This window comes from Rhinopithecus bieti, unplaced genomic scaffold (assembly GCF_001698545.2).
Source record: "Rhinopithecus bieti isolate Rb0 unplaced genomic scaffold, ASM169854v2 scaffold_63849, whole genome shotgun sequence".
Classification (NCBI taxonomy): Eukaryota; Metazoa; Chordata; class Mammalia; order Primates; family Cercopithecidae; genus Rhinopithecus; species Rhinopithecus bieti.
The window spans coordinates 448175-469965 of record NW_016824220.1 but is presented as its reverse complement, the minus strand read 5'-3'; the positions used below and the strand labels follow the sequence as shown (position 1 = coordinate 469965).

Genomic DNA, 21791 nt, shown 5'->3' with positions numbered 1-21791 from the left:
AAAAAAAAAAAAAAAAAAAAAAAAAAATATCCGGGGCATGTCAGAGGTCTTCACAATAGCCTCTCCCATCATAGACCTGGAGACCTAGGAGAAAATGGTTTCATAGACTGGACTCAGGGTCCCCATGCAGTGTGCAGTCTAGGGACTTAGTTCCCTGCATCCCAGCTGCTCCAGGCATGGCTGAAAGAGGGTTGGGCCATGGTTTCAGAGGGTGCAACACAGAGCTTGGACTGTGGCTTCAGAGGGTGCAAGCCCCAAGCCTTGGCAGCTTCCATATGGTGTTTAGTCAGCAGGTCCACAGAAGTCAAGAACTGAGGTTTGGGAACCTCTGTCGGGATTTCAGAAGATGTATGGAAATGCCTCAATGCTGAAGGGGCAGGGTGCTCATGAAGAACCTCTGCTAAGGCAGTGCAGAAGGGAAATGTGGGGTCAAAGTCCCCCACAGAGTCCCAACTGGAGCATCACCTAGTGGAGCTGTGAGAGAAGTGCCACTGTCCTCCACACCCCAGAATGATAGATTTACTGACAGTTTGCACCGTGTGCCTGGAAAAGCCTCAGACACTCAACACCAGCCTGTGAAAGCAGCCAGAAGGAAAACTATACCCTGCAAAGCCACAGAGGCAGAGCTATCCAAGACCATGGGAACCCACCTCTTCCATCAGCATGACCCAATGCAAGAAATGGCATCAAAGGAGATCATTTTGGAGCTTTTATATTTGACTGCCCTGCTGGATTTCGGACTTGCATGGGCCTGGTAGCCCCTTTATTTTGGCCAATTTCCCCTATTTGGAATGCCTATATTTACTCAATGACAGTACCCCCATTGTATCTAGGAAGTGACTAACTTGCTTTCGATTTTACAGGCTCAAAGATGGAAGGGACTTGCCTTGTCTCAGGTAAGACTTTGGACCATGGACTTTTGAATTAATGCTGAAATGAGTTAAGACTTTGGAGCACGGTTGGGAAGGCATGACTGGTCTTGAGATGTGAGGACATGAGATTTGGAGGGGCCAGGGGCAGAATAATATGGTTTGGCTCTGTATCCCCACCCAAATCTTATCTTAAATTGTACTCCCATAATTCCTATGCATTGTGGGAGGGTCCCAGAGGGAGATAATTTGAATCATGGGGGTGGTTTCCTCCATACTGTTCTCATGGTAGTGAATAAGTCTCATGAGATCTGACGATTTTATGAGGAATTTCCACTTTTGCATCTGCCTCATTTTTCCTGCCACCTCCATGTAAGAAGTGCCTTTTGCCTCCTGCCATGATTCTGAGGCCTCCCCAGCCATGTGGAACTGTAAGTCCAATTAAACCACTTATTCTTCCCAGTCTCTGGTATGTGTTTATCAGCAGCATGAAAATGGACTAACACTCCCTCTGAAGCAGCAGCCTAAGGACCTGGTACCCTTTGAGCCATGGCTGGTGCTGGCATGGCTGGGATCCAGAAAGCAGTGTTTCAAGGCTGCACAGGGCAGCAGTGGCCTGGGCCTGGTTCATAAAAGCATTCTTCCCTGTTAGACCTCCAGGCCTTTGACGGAGGGAGTGCCTGGAAAGTCTCTTAAATGCCTTCAAGGCCTTTCCTCCGTTGTCTTGCCTATGAGCATCTGGCTCTTCTTTAGCTTATGTGAATTTCTGCAGCCTACTTGAATTCCTTCCCTGAGAATGGGCTTTTCTTTTCTACCAATGGCTGGGATGAAAATTTTTCAAACTTTTACACTCTGCATCCCTTTTAAATATAAGAGCTCCAGTTTTAGGTCATTTTTGTGCTCACACATATCCCTTTTAAGTATAAGAGCTCCAGTTTTAGGTCATTTTTGTGCTCACACATATGAGCATAGTTGTTGTTTCAAGCAGCCAGGGCACAGTTTGAACACTTCGCTGCTTAGAAATTTCTTTTGCCAGATACCCTAAATCATCACTCTCAAGTTCAAAATTGCACAGATCCCTAGGGCAGGGGCATAATCCGACCAAGCTCTTTGTTAAAGCATAGCAAAAGTGACCTTTACTTCAGTTCCCCATAAGTTCCTCGTTCCCATCTAAGACTTCCTCAGCCTGGACTTCATTGTCCATATCCCTATCAGAATTTTGGTCACAACAATTCAACAAGTCTCTAGAAAGTTCCAAATTTTCCCTTATCTTCCTGTCTTCCTCTGAGCCGTCCAAACTGTTCCAACCTCTGCCCATTACCCAATTCCAAAGCTGCTTCCACATTTTCTGGTATCTTTATAGCAATGTCCCATTCCTCAGTACCAATTTTCTGTATTAGTCTGTTCTTGCATTAGTGTAAGGAAATATCTAAGACTAGGTAATTTATAAAGAAAAGTGTTTTAATTGGTTCATGCTCCCCTGGCTGTACCGGAAGCATGGCAGCATCTGCTTCCGGTGAAATATCAGGGAGATTTTACTCATGGCAGAAGACAAACTGGGAACAATCATTTTACATGGCAGGAGCAGAACTGGGAGAGAGGGAGGAGGTGCTACAAACTTTTAAAAACCGGATCTCACAAGAACTCACTCACTACTGAAACACAGTATCAAGAAGGAAATCCACCCCCATGATCCAATTACCTTCCACTAGGCCCCATCTCCAGCACTGAAAGTTACAATTCAGTGTGAGATTTGAAGGGGGACACTGATCCAAACTGTATCAGGGCAGCAGTATGAGCTCACAGAGAAGGGAGGATGATGGGGAATGGGGAAAAGCCAAAGTACAAAGAGCTTTGTAGGCTATATTAAGAATTCCTACTTTCACTCCGGGTGAGATGGAAAACTTTGGAGTACTTCTGAAAAGTGACGTGATGTTTTGAGTGATCTATGTGGCTTCTGTGTAGAGATTAGAAGAGGCAAAAGGGAAAATGCAAATTAAAAATGAATGGCTTAATTCTCTGTTGAAAATAAGAGAAGAGTCTCCTCCTCCTTTTCTTGTAGCATTTACTTTAGAAATCTTATTACTTCTCTCCCTGCCTCCTTAAAATACACATAAATCCTTTTAAAAGCTAAATAAGCCTATTGCTAGCTTTACAACCCCAGAAATGTCTTTCTCAAGGACCTCAGGGTCACCTATGTGAGATGCAGTCATCATATATACATATACATGGCACTCTTATCTCCCAGTTTCTGTGGGAAAGCAAAGACTAACTCTTCAGGGACTCATTCCAAGTTGTAAAACAAACTTTTTCATGAAGATACAAAAACTTCATTATTTCTTTGGATAAAGGCAATTAGCTTACACAGATGGTCACCCCAATTATGAAATGAATTTAGAATGAACTATGCGTGACAAATGGTGCTGTCAAGACCTCTTATTTGAGGCCTAGTTATTGTTTATCTTGAGAACATTTACGTAACGAGTTATAACTGCTTGGTTAAATAAAAGGGTGAAATTTTTTTTCTGTCTTTTCAGTCTCTTAGTCCATTGCCTGTGGTACATATCACATTCTAGTTTAATGCTTATTTAATAATCTGTTACTTTCTCTTCTGCAATTGTGAAGAGGTTTTTTGAGTTAAGAGGATATTTTGTTTCTAATTATATTTTCCAATGAAGAGAAAGAGCAGAATCAAATAAAATAGTTAAGAAATTACTGTGGTATTCCAAAAGACCAATAATGGTGAAGTGTGTTGTATGAAGCAGTGGACACTAAAAATGTAAGTTTCATGAGTGCCAAGGCTGTGTTTTCAGCAACTAACAATGTGTCATGTGGCCAAAGGCATCTATGTGTTCATTTATTCATCTAATTAGCATTTATATAATTTTTTACTATCTTTCAAATATGAGCCTAGACTCCAATAGAAATTAAAAGAAATTCTACTTTTGTTATTTGTCAAATTTCCAAGTTTTTAATTTTTTCTGATAATTATTACATAACTTCTTAATTATTCTAAGCTCTCAATCAGCATACAAGATACAGAGCTTATTTATTCCATTTCATATAAATTTTTAGAGTGTTTTCTTTTGCAGGTTATTCATCAAATCAAAATATACTAAACTTAACCATTCCGAATGGTGATATTTAGCAATGAGAATGTTCCATGGAAATTATATATAAGTTATATTAGATATTAAAATAATAAAAATGACAATTATCTTAAATAATAAACAAGATTTAAAAAACAAAGTTTATTAAAGTTTGTGTGCCCATACTTATGATATAGTTTGGTGTCTTATTACCTTTCTTTTTTTTTTTTTTTTTTTTTTGGAGAAAGGAGAAAAATAAAGAAAAAAAGGAAAGGTCGCTGGATAATTTTCCCATAATAGAAAAAATAAGGATTATTGATGAATGATTTCCAATCTCCCTCACATTTTCTGACTAACCTGTCTGATATGACTTAAAGGCGAGACACTTCTACTGGAATTAATTTTGAAGGGTAAAGGGAATATGTACTCATAATTTGAAATACAGAAAAGTTCAGGCTTATCTAAAAAGAAAATAATGGGCCGGGCGCGGTGGCTCAAGCCTGTAATCCCAGCACTTTGGGAGGCCGAGATGGGAGGATCACGAGGTCAGGAGATCGAGACCATCCTGGCTAACACGGTGAAATCCCGTCTCTACTAAAAAATACAAAAAACTAGCCGGGCGAGGTGGCGGGCGCCTGTAGTCCCAGCTACTCCGGAGGCTGAGGCAGGAGAATGGCGTAAACCCGGGAGGCGGAGCTTGCAGTGAGCTGAGATCTGGCCACTGCACTCCAGCCTGCGTGACAGAGCGAGACTCCGTCTCAAAAAAAAAAAAAAAAAAAAAAAAAAAAAAAAAAATGTAAAAAAAAAAATAAAAGAGTATAAAGGGGCATCATTTAAACCAAAAGGGATCAAAAGCTGCTTGAGCATTTTGTTTAGCATAATGGTCACTCCAGAGAGTTTCTTTGAATGCACTCTGATGGGTGATATTCCAGTATAACTCTCTTCTTGAAACAGGGCAATTTAATTTTCTCAGAACAAGAAAATGAAAATATCCAACTTGTTTCATCGACTTCTGGGCCACCATTGGGACTAGCTCTCAGCAGGCCTAAGTGTCCCAAACATAAAGGAATTATTTTTATCCTCCTAATTGGTTTTATTTTATTAACACAAAACACATTCCATTATGTTAAGAAATAGGAAATTTAAGACAAGCAAATCTAAGCATCTACGTAATCAAACCAAAACATGAAATAATTGTGCATGCTATTTTGGCCAAGGAAAATACCACATTGTAGCAATTAGTCTGAGTTCTTAAATCACTTTGAAGAGCAGTCTAAAAAATTGAATTTATTAGACGTTTGTTCAATTTTCTGGCTTGTGTTGATTAAGCTAAGTAAATGACAATGCTTTTAAGTAGAAAAAACTTTTTGAATTTGAAATTAGAATACTCATGTCCTTAATTTCTACACATGTAAACTTAAGCAAGTGAGGTAACATTAAATTGAGTCTTTCCTCCTCTGCAAAATAGAATTAATTGTAACATTTTTCCCTGTGTAACACTGTTAGGATTGGAGGATGCAATTAAAACATGTTTGACAATAGTAATCTATTTCTAAATACAAGGCATGTTATTATTTCCATAATTAGAAATGTTAATTATTGAATGATATTACAAATGTACAAAAATGTTTTTACTTATTTTATTTGACTTTTAGAAATTTTATGATAGTCTATAGCGATTAAAAGCGCTCCAATAACCCAAGTGCTAATATCACTGGGCAGATGAGGATCCAGGTTGGTAGGAACAAAATCTGAATTGTTTATGATATATACCTAATGCCTACATGTTAGTAGATGATATACTCATCTGGAATAGTTAATAAGTAACATATTATATTCTTAGCACTTTAGTGTCCATGAGTGGAGTATCTTGTCATCCCTTTGCTTGAAGGAAGTAACAAAGAAAATTATGTGCCTAAAGGGAAGGAGGGCATTAGAGAAGGTAGAAACTACATTCACACTCCTTTCCTAATTAAGTTTTAAACAAATATTTATTGATTTCCTTTTGTTGCAGGCATGGGATAACTTTGATATAATATGTCCTAAAAAGGACAAGAGAGTAGAAAAAGGTAAAAGACACATTTGTATGTATTTATTTATTCATTCAACAAAAATTTATTGTACCCAGGGCCATTCTAAGTAAAAGGGGCACAGCAATAAATAGAACCTTATACTTGTCCCACAAAACTTACAGAGTGATCAGTAAACAGATGTTTACAGTAAGGAAACCTGATGTGATTGGTAAATGCAGAAAACACGAGAACATTAGCCTAAACTTGGAGTCACTGAAGTCTGAACGAATAACAAATGTATACATTGATACCTGAAAAGTGACTTAGACAAACTGAGAGATGAAGAGTGTCCTAGGAAGAGCCACTTCTTATATAAATATATGCAGACAAGATGAAAGGAATCCCTCCACCCCACTCCTAACCTGGGACTGAGGTTCTTCATTAAACACAACCGTTATCACCCTGCAGTTCTAGAACACTCTTCACATTTACAACTATTTATTTAAATGGCTATCTTTTCAATATTTTGTGATCTCCACAAAGAAAGTGAAATAATCTGCTTTGTTTATCACTGTATCCTCACTTCTTATTACAGGGATGATTATTTTTTTAAAGCTCAATAAATAAAAGCTAAATACAAAATAAGTTTTAAAAAAAAGTTTAGTGAAGGTACAGCAGAGAACACTAAAAGTAGTTCAGAGAGAAAATGAGATTGAAAGTATGGCCAAAGGTGAGATCTTTATTTTAATTTAATGATAAAATCACTGAACAGTCTTATGGGGAGACTAAGCTGATCAGAATTGTGCATTTTGGAATATCACTTTAGCTTGACAATAAGAGGAATTTGGGAGGGATCTCATCAGGAGAAAGAAATACCAGTTAAGAAACTGTTGCAATAATCCTTATGATTGATAATTGTAGTCTGGTACAAGGTATAGTGATATATATGAAGAATAGTAGATGCATTCTGGAAATATTTGGAAAACTAACAAAAAAGGAAAGAAAGAGGCAGAGATCACTATTTCAATTCTGCCTTGACTAATCTCTTTACACAATAAAAAATATATTTAATATCTAATATAAATTCAAATGTGAGTGTATAGGGAAGCTCACATCCATAATAAGAAACCATTATAATACCATAGCACAAGGGCTATAACAGAGTAAGTACAAATAAAAATTATAGAAACAAATAAGGAACTTCACTCATTTATTCAACAAATATTAAATGATTACCCATTATGTACCAGGTACCATGTTTGTAACTGCCTTCAAGAAACATACAGTATTGTGGGAAACTCAAAGAACTATAGTATAACAGTTAACTAGTGACAAACAGCTACAATTTCCTGAGTGCTTACTAAAAGTGAACCATGGAGCTAAATGGATTTATTGCTGTATTTCTCTTAATGCTTCTGAAAAACTTCTGATGATAATGATTTAATGACTGTTATTTATTTATTTATTTATTTATTTATTTATTTATTTATCTATCTATTGAAATGGAGTTCACTCTTGTTGCCCAGGCTGGAGTGCAGTGGCACAGTCTCGGTTCACTGCAACCTCTGCCTCCCAAACGATTCTCCTGTCCCGGCATCCCATGTAGCTGGGATTATAGGCATGAGCCACCCATGTTGGTCAGCCTGGTCTCAACACCTGACCTCAGGTGATCCACCGACCCAAAAGTGCTGGGATTACAGACGTTTGAGCCACCATGCCTGGTGGTAATGATTGTTCTTTCTGTCAGCTTTGTTGAGTTATCTTCTCCTCAACCACTTAATGTTGAACTGAGTCAAGGACTCAGTTCTTGATTCTCTTCTCATCTATATCTACACTTATGTGCAATGTGATTTTATTCCTTTCAGTGACTTTAAATGCATGTATTTGCTGTGACTCCTACATATAGATCTGCTACTCAGACCTTGCTCATAAACTCCAAAGTTCTCTGTCAACTGCCTACCAGAAATGTCCTCAGGTAACAAAAATGAAATGTTAATACCTGCTTCTTTATCAGCTTTTTCCATTTCAGTGGATGGCACAGTCACTTCCAATGGCTCAGGGCAAAAATTGGGGATCATTTTGCACCCCTTTCTTACTCTCATACTGTATAGCTGATTTTATCAGGAAATTCTGTTGGTTTAATCTTCTAAAGATATCCACAATCTGACTGTTTCTTACCTCTTGCATGACCACAAACTTGGTCTGAGCTACTATCATTCCTTACCTTTGTCACGACTAATAGGTCCCTACTTGGTCCCTCGTCATCTGCCATTGCACCCCTGTAGTCCAATCTCACCGGAGCAACCAGAGATATCTTTTTAAATTAAAAGCTAGATAATGTTACTTGTCTGCTAAAAGACCTGCAATAGCGCCGGTTTCCACAGAATTCAAAAACAGGGTCTTCTCAATGGCTTATGTACTTCATTGAATACTCCTCCAAAAGGGCATGTCTATCTGGAATATTGAAGTTTGACTTTTTTTTGAAATATAGTCTTTGCAAATATGATAAAGTTAAGATGAGGTCATTGTGTATTAGAATGGGCCCTGTTCTCATGACTGGTAGCTAGGAAGAGCAAAGGAAGGATATTTCTCTACAGCTTTGAGAGAAAGCTTGGTGCTACTGACATCTCGATTTTGCATTTATAGCCTTTATAGCCTCTAGAACTATGAAAAAATAAATTTATGTCATTTCAAGCCATCTAGCTTGTAGTAATTTGTTACAACCCTATGAGTCAAATATAGCTTAGAAGGTCCTGTGTGATCCACACCATCCACTCCCCAGACTCATCACTAGCTTATTCTACTGTAGCCATCCGCAGTGCCGGCTACTTCTCATAAACAACAGGAATAGTTGTACCTTGGGCCAATTGTACTGTCTGACACATTGTCCTGGAATGCTTTTCTGCTGAGTATCTGCACAGCTATCTCATGTCTTTCAAGCCTTTGATCAACTAGGAAGGTCTCAATGAAGCTTGGCTTATCACACTATTTGAAATTGCGATTAGTCGCAAGTTACAAAAAGCAAATAATCAAATTTTATTGATACTGTGGGCTTATCACGTTAGACAAAATGTATTGGTAGAATGCCTTGCAGGAGTTTAATGTACCATAATGGAAATAATGAACCTCACTTATCTCTTGTGGACACCATAGCATATAAACACAAGAACTATTTTGAGCATAAGTACTAAAGTGAATGGTGTGGGTTCTTCTGATGAATAAGAATTCACATCAAAGAAGATCTCAGCAGGAACAGGACACATGAAAGATGTTTGGAACTGTGAAACTTTGATGGGTCACTTAACATTTCTGGATATATATTCCTCATGTTAAGAATGGAGTGATGAAACCAGATGATGTTTAACAAATGCCTCATCCTTAACAATTTATTATCAACTCTACACATGATTAAACAAAATCTTACAGAAAAAGGTGAGCTAACTGGCTATATCATTTTGCTTATAATAGTTTGCTTTCGCCATTAGCATTTGATTACCTGATGAGTACACAAATGCTACCTTCACAGGCAGCAATATGAAAACCACAAATTCCCTAAACTTCTAAAAAAATGCCATTGTTGACAAAATTATAGAAGTTCATTGGCAATATATTTGTGTTTTATCATCCCCAATCTAATTATGAAATTATGAAGAAAAAGTTTGGTATTGGGGGAACAGTGAAGACTACAGTATTATACTGGGGAAATAAGATATAGTCAATCTGGTAAAAGACGGAAAATATTGAAGAAAGGATCAAATGCTGAAGAAAGAGGCTACTAAAATATATCAGACAGTAATATATGTGTTTATATGAGAAAACTACAGAAAGCATGTATCAATAAGATTTAAAATTAGAAGCTGGAATAACAGTCTTAGGAACAACAACAACAGACAAAAAAAGAAAAAAAAAAACACTACTACTTGGAAAACTTGAAATAGCAACAGGAATTTCCATAGATAAGTATTTTTTAAAATAAAGTTTGTCTAAGTCAGATCCACTTTATCCTTCAATTAACTGCCTGTTCTTCGAAATGATGAAATAACGATCTCAGAGTGCCCAAATAATTGAGTGCTCTTGAATTATATGAATAAGATTACATTCTTTGTTCTTTTACCCTCTACTGAAATTGGTGTAATGCTTGTAAAAAGATATTCACTTGACAGTTCTAAACATGTAAGCCCTCTATTAACCTAGAAAGCAGGGATAGAATACAAAGGAGATTCCAACAGCTTCACATGAGCTGTGTGCATGCTAAACACTGCTCTTGTTGGACCACTTGTAAAGTGAGAGGTTCATAGTTCATAGACCATTCAGCTCTTTCACTGTTGCTGGCGTATTCAGAGATGAAGCTAATTAACCACATATTTGTAAAATTATTTCAACTCAGAGAGAATCTCCAGAGATATGTTCCTCAGTTTAATGGTGAATTTGCCTCCATTCTGATATTGGCTAAAGAATGTTAATTCATTTCACTCAAGTTAATAAAATAAATGGACTATTCAACCATCCTGTACTCTTATTTTGCCTTAAACGATGTATTTTTATTTCTATGTTATACAGTTGTATTATTTTTACTATGTACGACCTAAATACCTAAGGTGGGAGAAAGATGTACTCTAACCTGAAAATTCCAGGTTATGTAGGTGACATTATAAAAAATTATCTTAAAAGCTTCACACTCAACATCCATGAGCTAATGTTGAGACCTGCAAAGTGGGTGAAATATTTGAAATCATATCAAATAATATTATATATCTTTATAAACTTGATATGTTGACTGTAGCTAATGTAAAAAAACTATATATATACAATTTAGAAAATCTAAGCACCAAATTCATTATGCACTAGTACTTCCCAGGTATAAACAATGTTCCCTTATACCAAAAGTTGTCCTCGAAGTGTTGTTCACATTCCTGCATTGGCAAAAATTGCTAAGAATTTTATCAAACTGTGAAATGTAACTCCACAGATAAGAAAAAAAGACTCTATATGATAAATCCCCATTTTTCATTTAATATATGTCAGTTTTCCAAGTTGATGACCCAGAAAATTTAAAACTCAGAAGAAAAATTCCATCAGTTTACAATGTGTGATAATATTGAGAAAAGCTATACAAAATTTGAAAATCAAAAGAATGAAGTCATATCGAGAGTATGGCACGCACTTTTAAAGTCATACCAGGGAATTACTTAAGAATCTCTACGTGTGTTTGCATTTATTTTTCAGTTAGAGGTCAAACATTTATATGTTTCATCTTCAATTGTGGACTTAATCTGGTAGAAAAATTAATTCCAAAGATTTTTTAATATTGCCATAGAGCAAATTAACTATTTAACACTGCAGTCTTATTTTAGCATTTTTTCCTTCAAAATAGGTATAGACAAATTCTCAATATAATTTTGTCCGATCTTTACAATATTAAGTATTTTGTTAAGAAGTAATGAATTAAATTAAGATCTGTGGCATGGGTTTATTTATTTAAGAATCATATTTTAAACTACTTGAAAATTATGTTTTGATTATAAAACGTTCATGTTAAATAAACTTCAGTTTCTAAACTTTCCAAGTCACCTTCCTTGTTGCCTGATCCTAGGCAAACTATTTCATTCATAAATCTCACTTTCCTAATCAAAATAAACTAATAAAATATAATTTTATTCTAATCAACAGTAACATATTTCTTTGAAGTACACATGGATATTCTCCAGGATAGATGATATTTTAGGCCACTAAACAAGTTTTAATAAATGTTAAAGGATTAAAATCGTACAGTGATTCTTTCCTGATCACAATGGAATGAAAATGAAAAACAATAGTAGAAGTGGGAAATCCACAAATATGTGTAAATTAAGCAACACACTTTTTCTTCAGTGACACGTTCTTGCTTTAATACTTGTTGTCTTTTTCTGCTTTTGAAACAAGCTCTCAATTACAAAATACCAAACTACACTCAAAAGAGGGTGTAGAAAAAGCCGGCCATTGGCACAGCATGGAGAAGCCCACAAGTAAGCACAGATAGCAGCAGCAGGTGGCAAGAGGTGGGAGATGACTGAAGCAGTGGTTACCAATGTTCACAGGAAGCTAAAAGTATCCAACAGGTTGTACTCTAATGTTGGCACAGGTTAGACAGGTTAGACTAGTTACTACCTTGCTGGGTTGCCTCAGTATGTTTGGGTTCAGATTCTACACAGCAATACAGTTTCTTCCAGTTAAGAATTCTTGGCTTGCACTGATCACAGCATGATTGGAAGGTAGTGGACCAGTCTTGTTAGTTTTTCAAAATGCCATCCTAGACTTGATGAATGTATTGAGACTTCAGGAGCTCTGCACTTCAGTGACAGCATATAATGGGGGTTTCCCGGGTGGATACGCAGCTCAGCCAAAATCCAAATGCCATTAGTGAGCTTCAGGGATTTGTACAGCATGTCCTGCCCTTCCACATTCCTCTTGGCAATGGTATAAACATTATTGTTTTGCAACTTGCTAGAAACAGTGTCAGCATTTAAATGACATTCCTTAATCTAAAACTGAAGTTCATTTCATTGGGAATATCCTTTCCTGCTGCAAGGAAGACCTGGTGCTCCATTTTGCTATCTTCTAAAAAGCACACTGAGTGGGGTGAGGTGGCTAAAGTAGAAGACATCAATATTGTTTTTCACAGCCACCAGCAGGTTATTCAGAGTTTCCATCTTCATGACTGCACCCAAGGTGTTGAGAGGCAGGGAGACATCAATGTTCTGGTTTGACATCAGTGGTGTATGGATGGCCATTCTTGTTAAACTAGGTTGCAAAATCTGTCATATGCTGCAGAGCTGTATTGGTGAAGTTCATTTCCATAAAGATGTGCCCTTGGTGGTGAGTCAATGTTCCTGAAATCTCTAAGCCTTTATCCTTTAATGCAGGTAGCCAGAAAAAGCCTTAGGAGCCACATACCCACCAGGTGCCATGCCTGTCCCTGTGGAGACTTCACACAGGTCATTCACCTGTTGACCGCAACAGGTGTAGGTGAAGAAGCAAAGGTTGCAGACATCCATGATAGGATGAAGGATTGTCCCACCAGACTATCTAGTCCTCCTCCCAAGAGATCTACTGCTCCCATCTGCATGGAGGACACCTGTGGCACATTGACTGAGGTCAAGTTTTAAAAGATGCCCTAGAAGATCACCTTAGGAGGCTATTACCTGAGGTTGTTTCGGGTTAGTTGCAGTGGTGGTACCAACAGGGCTGTCACCCGAATCAGTGCTCCCATGATGAAATGGCAACTGTTTACAATGGATTCCATGACTTCCTTCCACAAAAATATTTGGAGACTTATGATACACAGAGGCCAAAGAACCAATGTGGCACATGAGCTCTCCAGTAGAGTTAGGTTAATAAGGTCTGTCTCCTCAGAGATCAGTGACTTCTCAGACAAGACTACTTGTTTAGCTGTGACTTGGTTGGTTGAGATAACACACCAATAAATATAGCCCATGTCTTGAAGGTCCGGATTATCAGAATTCTGTACAGCACTCTCTTAAACAACAAGTGGATCAAAAAAGAAATCATGAGGGAAATTATAAAATATCTTGAAACTGATAAAAATTATAGCATAACAGACCAAAGCTTACAGGATGCAGCAAACACAGTGTTATGAGAAAATTTATAGCTGTAAATAAATGTTTATATTAAAAGGAAAAGATAGCACATCAATAAGCCTAAAATTACACTTTAGCAAATTAGAAATAGAAAACAAACTAAATACAAAACTAGCTCTAAAAGGAAATAATAAAATTAGAGCAAAGATAAGCAAAATCAATAATAGAAAAACAATAGACATAACAAAGGCAAGAGTTGGTTCTTTGGAAAGTTCAACAAAATCGATAAACTTTTAGCTAGATGGACTAAGTAAAAGAGAAGATTCAAAAAAGTAACATCAGAAATGAAAGAGAGGACATTACTACTATTTCTAAAGGTATGAAAATATTACAAGAGAGTACTAAGATAAATTGCACTCCAAAAAATTTAATAGCTTAGATGAAATAGACATGTTCCTGGAAAAACAAAACCTACCAAGACTGAATCATGAAAAAGTAGAATGTCTGAATAGACCTATAACAAATAAGGAGATTAAATCAATAATTAACAACCTCCCAACAAAGTAAAGCCTAAGACTAGATAGCTTAATGGGTAAATTTTCTCAAACATTTAAAGAATAATTAACACCCATTCTCCTTAAACTCTTCTGAAAATGTAAAGGAGAACACTTTCAAGCCCAGTCTGAGTAAAGTATTAAACTGATACCAAAACCTAACCAAGAAAATACAGAAAAATAAATCTATAGACCAATATCATGATAAATGAATTACTCACCAAAAACATATTATCAAATTGAATTCAATAGCTCATGTAAAATATTATACACCATTACCAGTGGAATATATTCCTGGAATGTAAGAATGGTTTAATATATAAAAATCAATCAATATAATACATTAACAGAGTGAAGGGGAAACTAAACCACAAATTGATACAAAAAAATCAACAACGTGATAAGTTCAACACTATTCCATGACCAATCAACCAACTATGAATAGAAAGAAATTATTTCAAAATAATAAAGTCCATGTATGAAAAACCCAGCTAACCTCATACACAATGGTGAAAAACTGGAAGCATTACCATTAAGATTAAAAGAAGACAAGAATACTCACTTTTTGTCATTTCTATTCAACAAAGTACTGGAAGTCCTAGCCATGACAATTAGGCAAGAAAAAGAAATAAAAGGAATTCAAATTGAAAAGCAATAAGTAAAATTATCTCTGTTCACAAACAGCATAATTTTATAAGAAGAAAACCCTAAATGTTTCACAGATACGCTTTTAGAAATAATAAATTCAACAAAGTTGTGGGATACAAATTTAACACAAAAAATAGTTGCATTTTATACACTAACAATGAACAATATAAAATAAAACTTTTCACTTATAATAGTATTGAAAGGAATAAAATAAAATTCATAGGAATAAATTAAACCAAGGTAGTGAAAGACTTGTACACTTAAAGTATAAAACATTGTTGAAAGATATTTTTAAAGACATTAATAAATTAAGGCATACTGATTTCATAGACTACAAAGCATAATATTGTTAAGATGTCACTAGCCCAGAGATATCTACAAATTCAATGCAATCTCTATCAAAATACCAATGATGACTTTTTTCCAGAAATTGAAAAATCTATCCTAAAATTTGCATATAAACTCAAGGAATTTTGAACGGCCAAAACAATCTTGGAAAAGATGAATTAAAATACTTATCTTCTACATTCTGATTTTAAAACATATTACAAAGCTATGGCAATCAAAACAGTGTGGCACTGGCACAAAGATAGACATATGATTAATAAAATAGAGTAGGGAATCCATAAATAAACCTTCATATATATTTTCAAATGACCTTCAGCCAGATTTCCCAGACCATTTCAGTAGAAAAGGAAGCCTTTTAAACTAACTTTGTCAGAAAAATTGGAAATCCACATGAAAAAGAATAAAGTTGGAACCTTAACCCATGCTACATTAAAATTAATGCAAAATAGATCAAGGACCTAAACAGAAGCCCCAAAACTATAAAATTCTTAAAAGAAAACATAGGAAAAGCTTTATGATGTTTGACTTGGCAATATTTTCTTGGCCATGACAACAAAGGCACAGGCAAAATAAGTAGGCAAATTAGACATCAAAAATATTTTTTTCTTTATGCAAAGAAAGACACTATCAACAGAGTAAAAGGGCAGCATGCAGAATTAGAGAAAAAATACTTGCGAATAACTTATCTGATAAAGTATTAATATTCAGAATATATGGAGAATTTCTAAAACTCAACAACAAAAAACACAAACAATCCAATTTTAAAATAGACAAAGTAAATAAATAAATGTTCCTCCAAAGGAGATGTACAAATAGTAAGTACACGCATATATTCTCAACATCATTAATAATTAGGGAAATGCAAGTTAAAACCACAATGAAATACCATTTCTCACCCATTAGGGTGGCTACTATGAAAGAAACAGGAAATAACAAGCATTGATAAAGATGTGTAGACACTGGAACCCTTGTGCTTTGTTGGTAGGAATGTAAAATGGTATAGCCACTGTAGGCAACAGTATAGCATTTCCTCAAAAAGTTAAACATAGAATCATTCTGTGATCTAACAATTCCACTTTGATTACGTACCTCCAACAATTGAAAGCAGGGACATGAAGTGATATCTATACAACTATTTTTATAGCAGCATTATTTGCAATAGGCAAAAGGTAGAAGACAGTCAATGGATAAACAAAATATAATTATATACATACAATGAAATACTATTTAGCCTTAACAAAAAATGATATTCTGGCACATGCCAAAACATGAATGGATCTTAAGGACATTATGCTGAGTGAAATAAGCCATTGACTAAAGGACAAATACGAGGATTACACTTAGATATCTAGAGAAGTCACATTCATTGAGGTAGAAAGTAAAATGCTTGTTTCTCAGGACTTCTGGGAGGGGGAAATAGGAAGTTATTATTTAATGGACACAGAGTTTCAGTTTCACAAAGTAAATAAAAATTCTGTGGATGCATGGTGGTGATGGTAGCACAACAATACTAACACACTTAATTCCACTTATCTGTATACTTTAAAAGGGCTAACATGGTAAGTTTTATGTTATGTATATTTTACCATAAATTAAAAATAAATATTGAAGAAAATAAAACTATAAAAGTTGGATAGAATAAATATATCTGTGTTCCTCCTACAATATCATCCTTAATCTAGCCTTTGAGGAATATAGTGCTAGTGAGAACTCCACAAACTGAATACATGGTTCTTGAAAGACTCCCACAGAAGCAAATTAACAAATTTGCCCTTGTGACTCCTTCAGTTACTAAATCTTCTTGAAGTATTCCTTTTTGTTTAGTGGGAGTATAATTTTTTTCTATAAGCATGAACATATGTTCTTCACTCTACCTTCACCCTAGCATTTCCTAGCATAGAAATTCAGAAACATAACATCCATGCTATTCTCGTGTTGAAGATCCAATATTTGCAACAGGCAGCCCTGTACATATGATCTTTTTCCTTACAGTGTCTGCAGACTCAATTTCCTGAACTTCTCTCTGCATTGCTTCAAGTGGAAAAAGCTTTTTCTAGGTCGCTATGAACTGAATTGTTTCCCTCCAGAATTCAAATTTTGAAGCCATAACCTCAAATAGGAATATAATAAATAAATAAATAGTATAATAAATAGTATAGAATGAAATAGTAAAAATAGTATTTGAAGATAGAGCCTATAAAGACATGATAAAGGTTAAATGAGATAATAAATTGTGGCTCTAATCCAATAGGGCTGGTGCCCTTTATAAGAAGAGACATCACAGCAGTCTCTTTTCCAGCACCCAAACAAGAGGTCATGAGAGCACACAATGATATCATGACCATCTACAAGCCAGGAAGGAAACCCTCACTAGAAACTAAATACTGTTGAACTGTGATCAGTGAGAAAATATATCTCTGGTGTTTCAGACACCCAATCGATTGCATTTTGTTATGGCTGCCTGAGCAGACTAGGACATAGGCTCTTCTGGCCTGATGTTCTTCTTTTTCTCATATTACCACAAATGAAAATCAGATACAAAAGATTTTTAAATTGGAAGTATCTTTCACGGAGTTCCCGAAGCCCAAGTGCACAGAGCTTTAGGGAAAAACAGAGATCCTCAATCATGCTCTGTTTTTTTTTTTTTTTTTTGGTTTTTATTGAGATGGAGTCTCCTCTATTGCCCAGGCTGGAGTGCAGTGGCACGATCTCTGCTCACTACAACCTCCGCTTCCCAGGTTCAAGTGATTCTCATGTCGCAGCCTCCCAAGTAGCTGGGATTTTACAGATGTGCACCACCACTCCTGGCTAATTTTTGAATTTTTAGTAGAGACGGGATTTCACTATGTTGGCCAGTCTGGTCTCAAACTCTCGACCTCATGTGATCCATACATCTCAGCCTCCCAAAGTGCTGGGATTATAGGTGTGAGCCACCACACCTAGCCTCTATCATTCATTTTTGCCTAAAAGTTCTATGTTAGATTTCTGTGTTTTCCCCGAGTTTCTCCTAAGGCACTATCAAAGACTCTTTTAAAATTGATTACATACTTCTTTGAGGCTGTGATAATTTTCCCCAGTAATAGTTTTTGCTTATGAATTATGTCCTATAATACCTGCATTCCATGATCTTCTAACAAAGATTCTTAGAATTTTTATAAGAAGATTTAGACACACCAAGCAGTTTAGGCAGAGACTTGAAAACACACATATGCAAACATACATACATTCACACACCTTTGAGTTCGTGATGATTGCATTCAATTTTTATCTCTTCACATTAGCTTAGGAAATCTTTCCATGTAGTTAGTTCACCACATGAAATCTATTTTTTGGTAAATTTTATCACTCACCCCCCCATAATTGAATCTACATCTCAGAAGTCTTCATGTATATAGTTTTCTAATATTCACAGGAGCCATCTAGTCAAGACAGAAGGTGGCAAGTCAGGTTGTAAATACCTGGTAGTCAATAAATCACCAAGGGCTGGTCTTCTCCATTAGGTTGTTCCGTTTTGCTTTTTAAATTTACTGTTAACAACATAGAGCAGACAAACAAGAGGATTTGATTGAAACAGTGTGGTTGTGGCTCTTCAAAAAGCTTTTAAACAAAACGCAACAATTTCCAAGTTAGTTATTAGACAAATCATCCCTCCAAATTTGCCAGAAAAGGTAATTATTTGCTCTTAAAACTGAGATCTTAACACAGGCTACCAAAGATTCCAAAGCCTGTACTCTAAAGCCATGTTCTGCCTATTTGGAAAAGAGAATTCCTGGCCTATAAAGGACTCTATACCTTTTAAGTTGCTGCTTATAATCTATTCAGGCTGTACCAGTCAAACTGGGATCCTTGCTCAATGTAATTTCTCCTTTTTGTGTGAGTCTGTATGTTTAGTCCAAATTCGTTAAGTGTACAGTCGTCAGCTTTAGGCCTTCTAGGCAAGGTTGTTGTTAGAAGTGAATGTGTCCGTAATCCTTTCTATTCAGGTACCATCACCTGCCATGCTTGATTCTTAAAGAATTTATGGAAAAGGAACACTCCAAGCAAATATGTACTCTTTATTCTTGTAAGAGCTCCTTCCAAAAATCCTTAAGTGGTTACCTATTCTTATTAAGGGGACTGGAAATGGTGTAAACTCAATAATGCCTGGCCTCTTGCAGCCTAGAAGTTAGTTTGCCTTAAGCAATTGACCCCAAAGGCAGCACTTTTTTTTTTTTTTACCATGATCCTCACTCTTATCTGCAAAGGGCCTTAGTAACCACCACTAACTTACACTTACTATTCCAGTTCTGCGAAGATAAGAATAATGAATCTTCCATAATAAAAGAATGTTGGCCACTTGCATTCAGTATCTGAAAGTTTCATCCTCTGACATTGTTACCTAGAAAAGTTTTAGACTACAGTGCCATATGGAGAATGCATTGAAAACATTGGCCTAAGGACTTTTCTTAAACCTATAAACCCAAACTTCTAGACCAGGGCTATTTTAATGTTCTCTGTATTGCATTTGTTTGTTAGTGAGAATGGGAGAGAGAAGCCAACCATACTAGAAGCTAAGTTACAAAGTATTTTTGACAATGTATTGATGTCATGATAAATATTAATAAATATTAGTCATTAGTGCTTATTTTATTTTATTTTCACCCAGCATGTAATTTTGTTCCTAGAATATAGTAGGCTCTAAGTAAAACTGTGTGGAGTGAATGAATAAATTCCTAACCAGGTATAAAATATCTGCTAATTCATGGCTAATAAACTGTTAAATAACTTAGCCTATATGAACTTCTACTGGAATTATCTTTCAAAAATATTTATTCAGTGCTTATAGTAGAGTAAAATGAATGAGTGAATGAATGAATAATAATAACATAAAATAGTATATAACAATATATTTAAATATATTAAAAGATATCATTTTTAAATCCCTACCTTTACTGGGTTTATAGCCTGGTGTTAGAGGTAAGCATTAAGCAAATTAATAAGTAAATATCTAATAAAATGATATCAACTAGTGACAAGAAATTTTATGAAGAAAAATAAAGTAGAATGAGGGGACAGAGAATGTGTTCGTGCCATTCTTCATAAAATAGAGGAGGGACAATGGGGCAAATACTTAAGGGAAGGAACCACAGGCATAGCGGGAAAAAACAACGCAAGTAGTTTTAACATCGTACTAAACAAGTATAATCCATACATATATCTTATTCAAGAAACCTTATTTAATATATCTGTGGTCTCTTGGAGAAAATGTTAGTTAAAGACATTTTAAGATAAATTTTAAAAATCAGTACAAACTTTCTCATTGCTGGTAAATATTAACTATATAGCATACATATGCAGTAAAGAGTTCCAAAACCTAAAATCTTAACGTGCTTTTAGCATGGTTGCACCACTTACTGAGCATGTCATTATAATATACAGCTTAAGCAAGTGTTTGGAGTCAGAAAGCATGAGCTCAAATCCAAGTTCTGTCTCTTCTCGTAATTCAGTGCATGTATCTCAATTTGGATTCAGTTTTCTTGCCTGTAAAGCGAGGAAAATGATCTCTACCTCTAACTTCAATGTTTTATATTCATTAATTCATTCACTCATTTGTTTAGTCATTCAACACATAGTCAATAATTGTTTACAGTATGGCAAGCATCATCTGACCATGTGGATACAGGGCTGCTGTCCTAGACTTTGTGAAGAGATCATCAGGAAATTATTAAACAAAGAAATTTGTAATGTGTCAGGTGGTAATAAATATTAAAAAGAAAAACAGAACAAGAGAAGAGAAAGTGCTTGGGACATTCTACTATTCACAATGATGTCGTAAGGAAAATTTGTCTTACAGCATGAGAGAAATTTAAAGGTAATGAGAGACCCACCCTTGTGGAATCATCTAGGGAAAAATGATCTAGATACAAGAATATAAGTTCAAAGGCCCTATGATTGATCATGCAAAGAGACAGGTGTGGCTATAGCGGAATGTGTGAGGGGCCAAGTGATAGAGCAAGGGCAGGTAGATAAACTGGAGGCATGATTTAAAGACATGTAAACCATGATGAGCATTTTAAATGTAATTCTGAGAGGGATCAGAAACGGTTAGAAAAGTGTATAAGATGTGGGAGAAGGCCGGGCACGGTGGCTCAAGCCTTAATCCCAGCACTTTGGGAGGCCGAGACGGGCGGATCACGAGGTCAGGAGATCGACAGCATCCTGGCTAACACGGTGAAACCTCGTCTCTACTAAAAAAAAAAAAACACAAATAACTAGCCGGGCGAGGTGGCGGGTGCCTGTAGTCCCAGCTACTCGGGAGGCTGAGGCAGGAGAATGGCGTAAACCCAGGAGGCGGAGCTTGCAGTGAGCTGAGATCCGGCCACTGCACTCCAGCCTGGGCGACAGAGTGAGACTCCGTCTCAAAAAAAAAAAAAAAAAAAAAAGATGTGGGAGAAGAATGAACCATACAATGGCAAGGTTAGAAGCAAGGGGATTAGCTGGAGGTTGTCCTTGAATCCAGATTACAGTGATTTCAACAATTTGGGGTCAGAGAAGGTGATAAGAAGTGGTCAGACTATGGGTACATTTCAAAAGTAGATTTAGGGCTGGGTGTGGAACTTGTGCCTGTAAACTCAGCACTTTGGGAGCCAAGGTGGGAGGATGGCTTGAGCCGAGGAGTTCAAAATCAGCCTGGGCAACATAGTGAGACTCTGTC

General features: G+C 36.1%; 1 pseudogene; it reads right to left on the bottom strand.

The window, feature by feature from the left end:
- Nucleotides 1-12238: 12238 nt before the first annotated feature.
- The window catches only part of LOC108522099 (AP-2 complex subunit beta pseudogene), a 29045-nt pseudogene continuing 19492 nt past the window's right edge, over nucleotides 12239-21791 (bottom strand).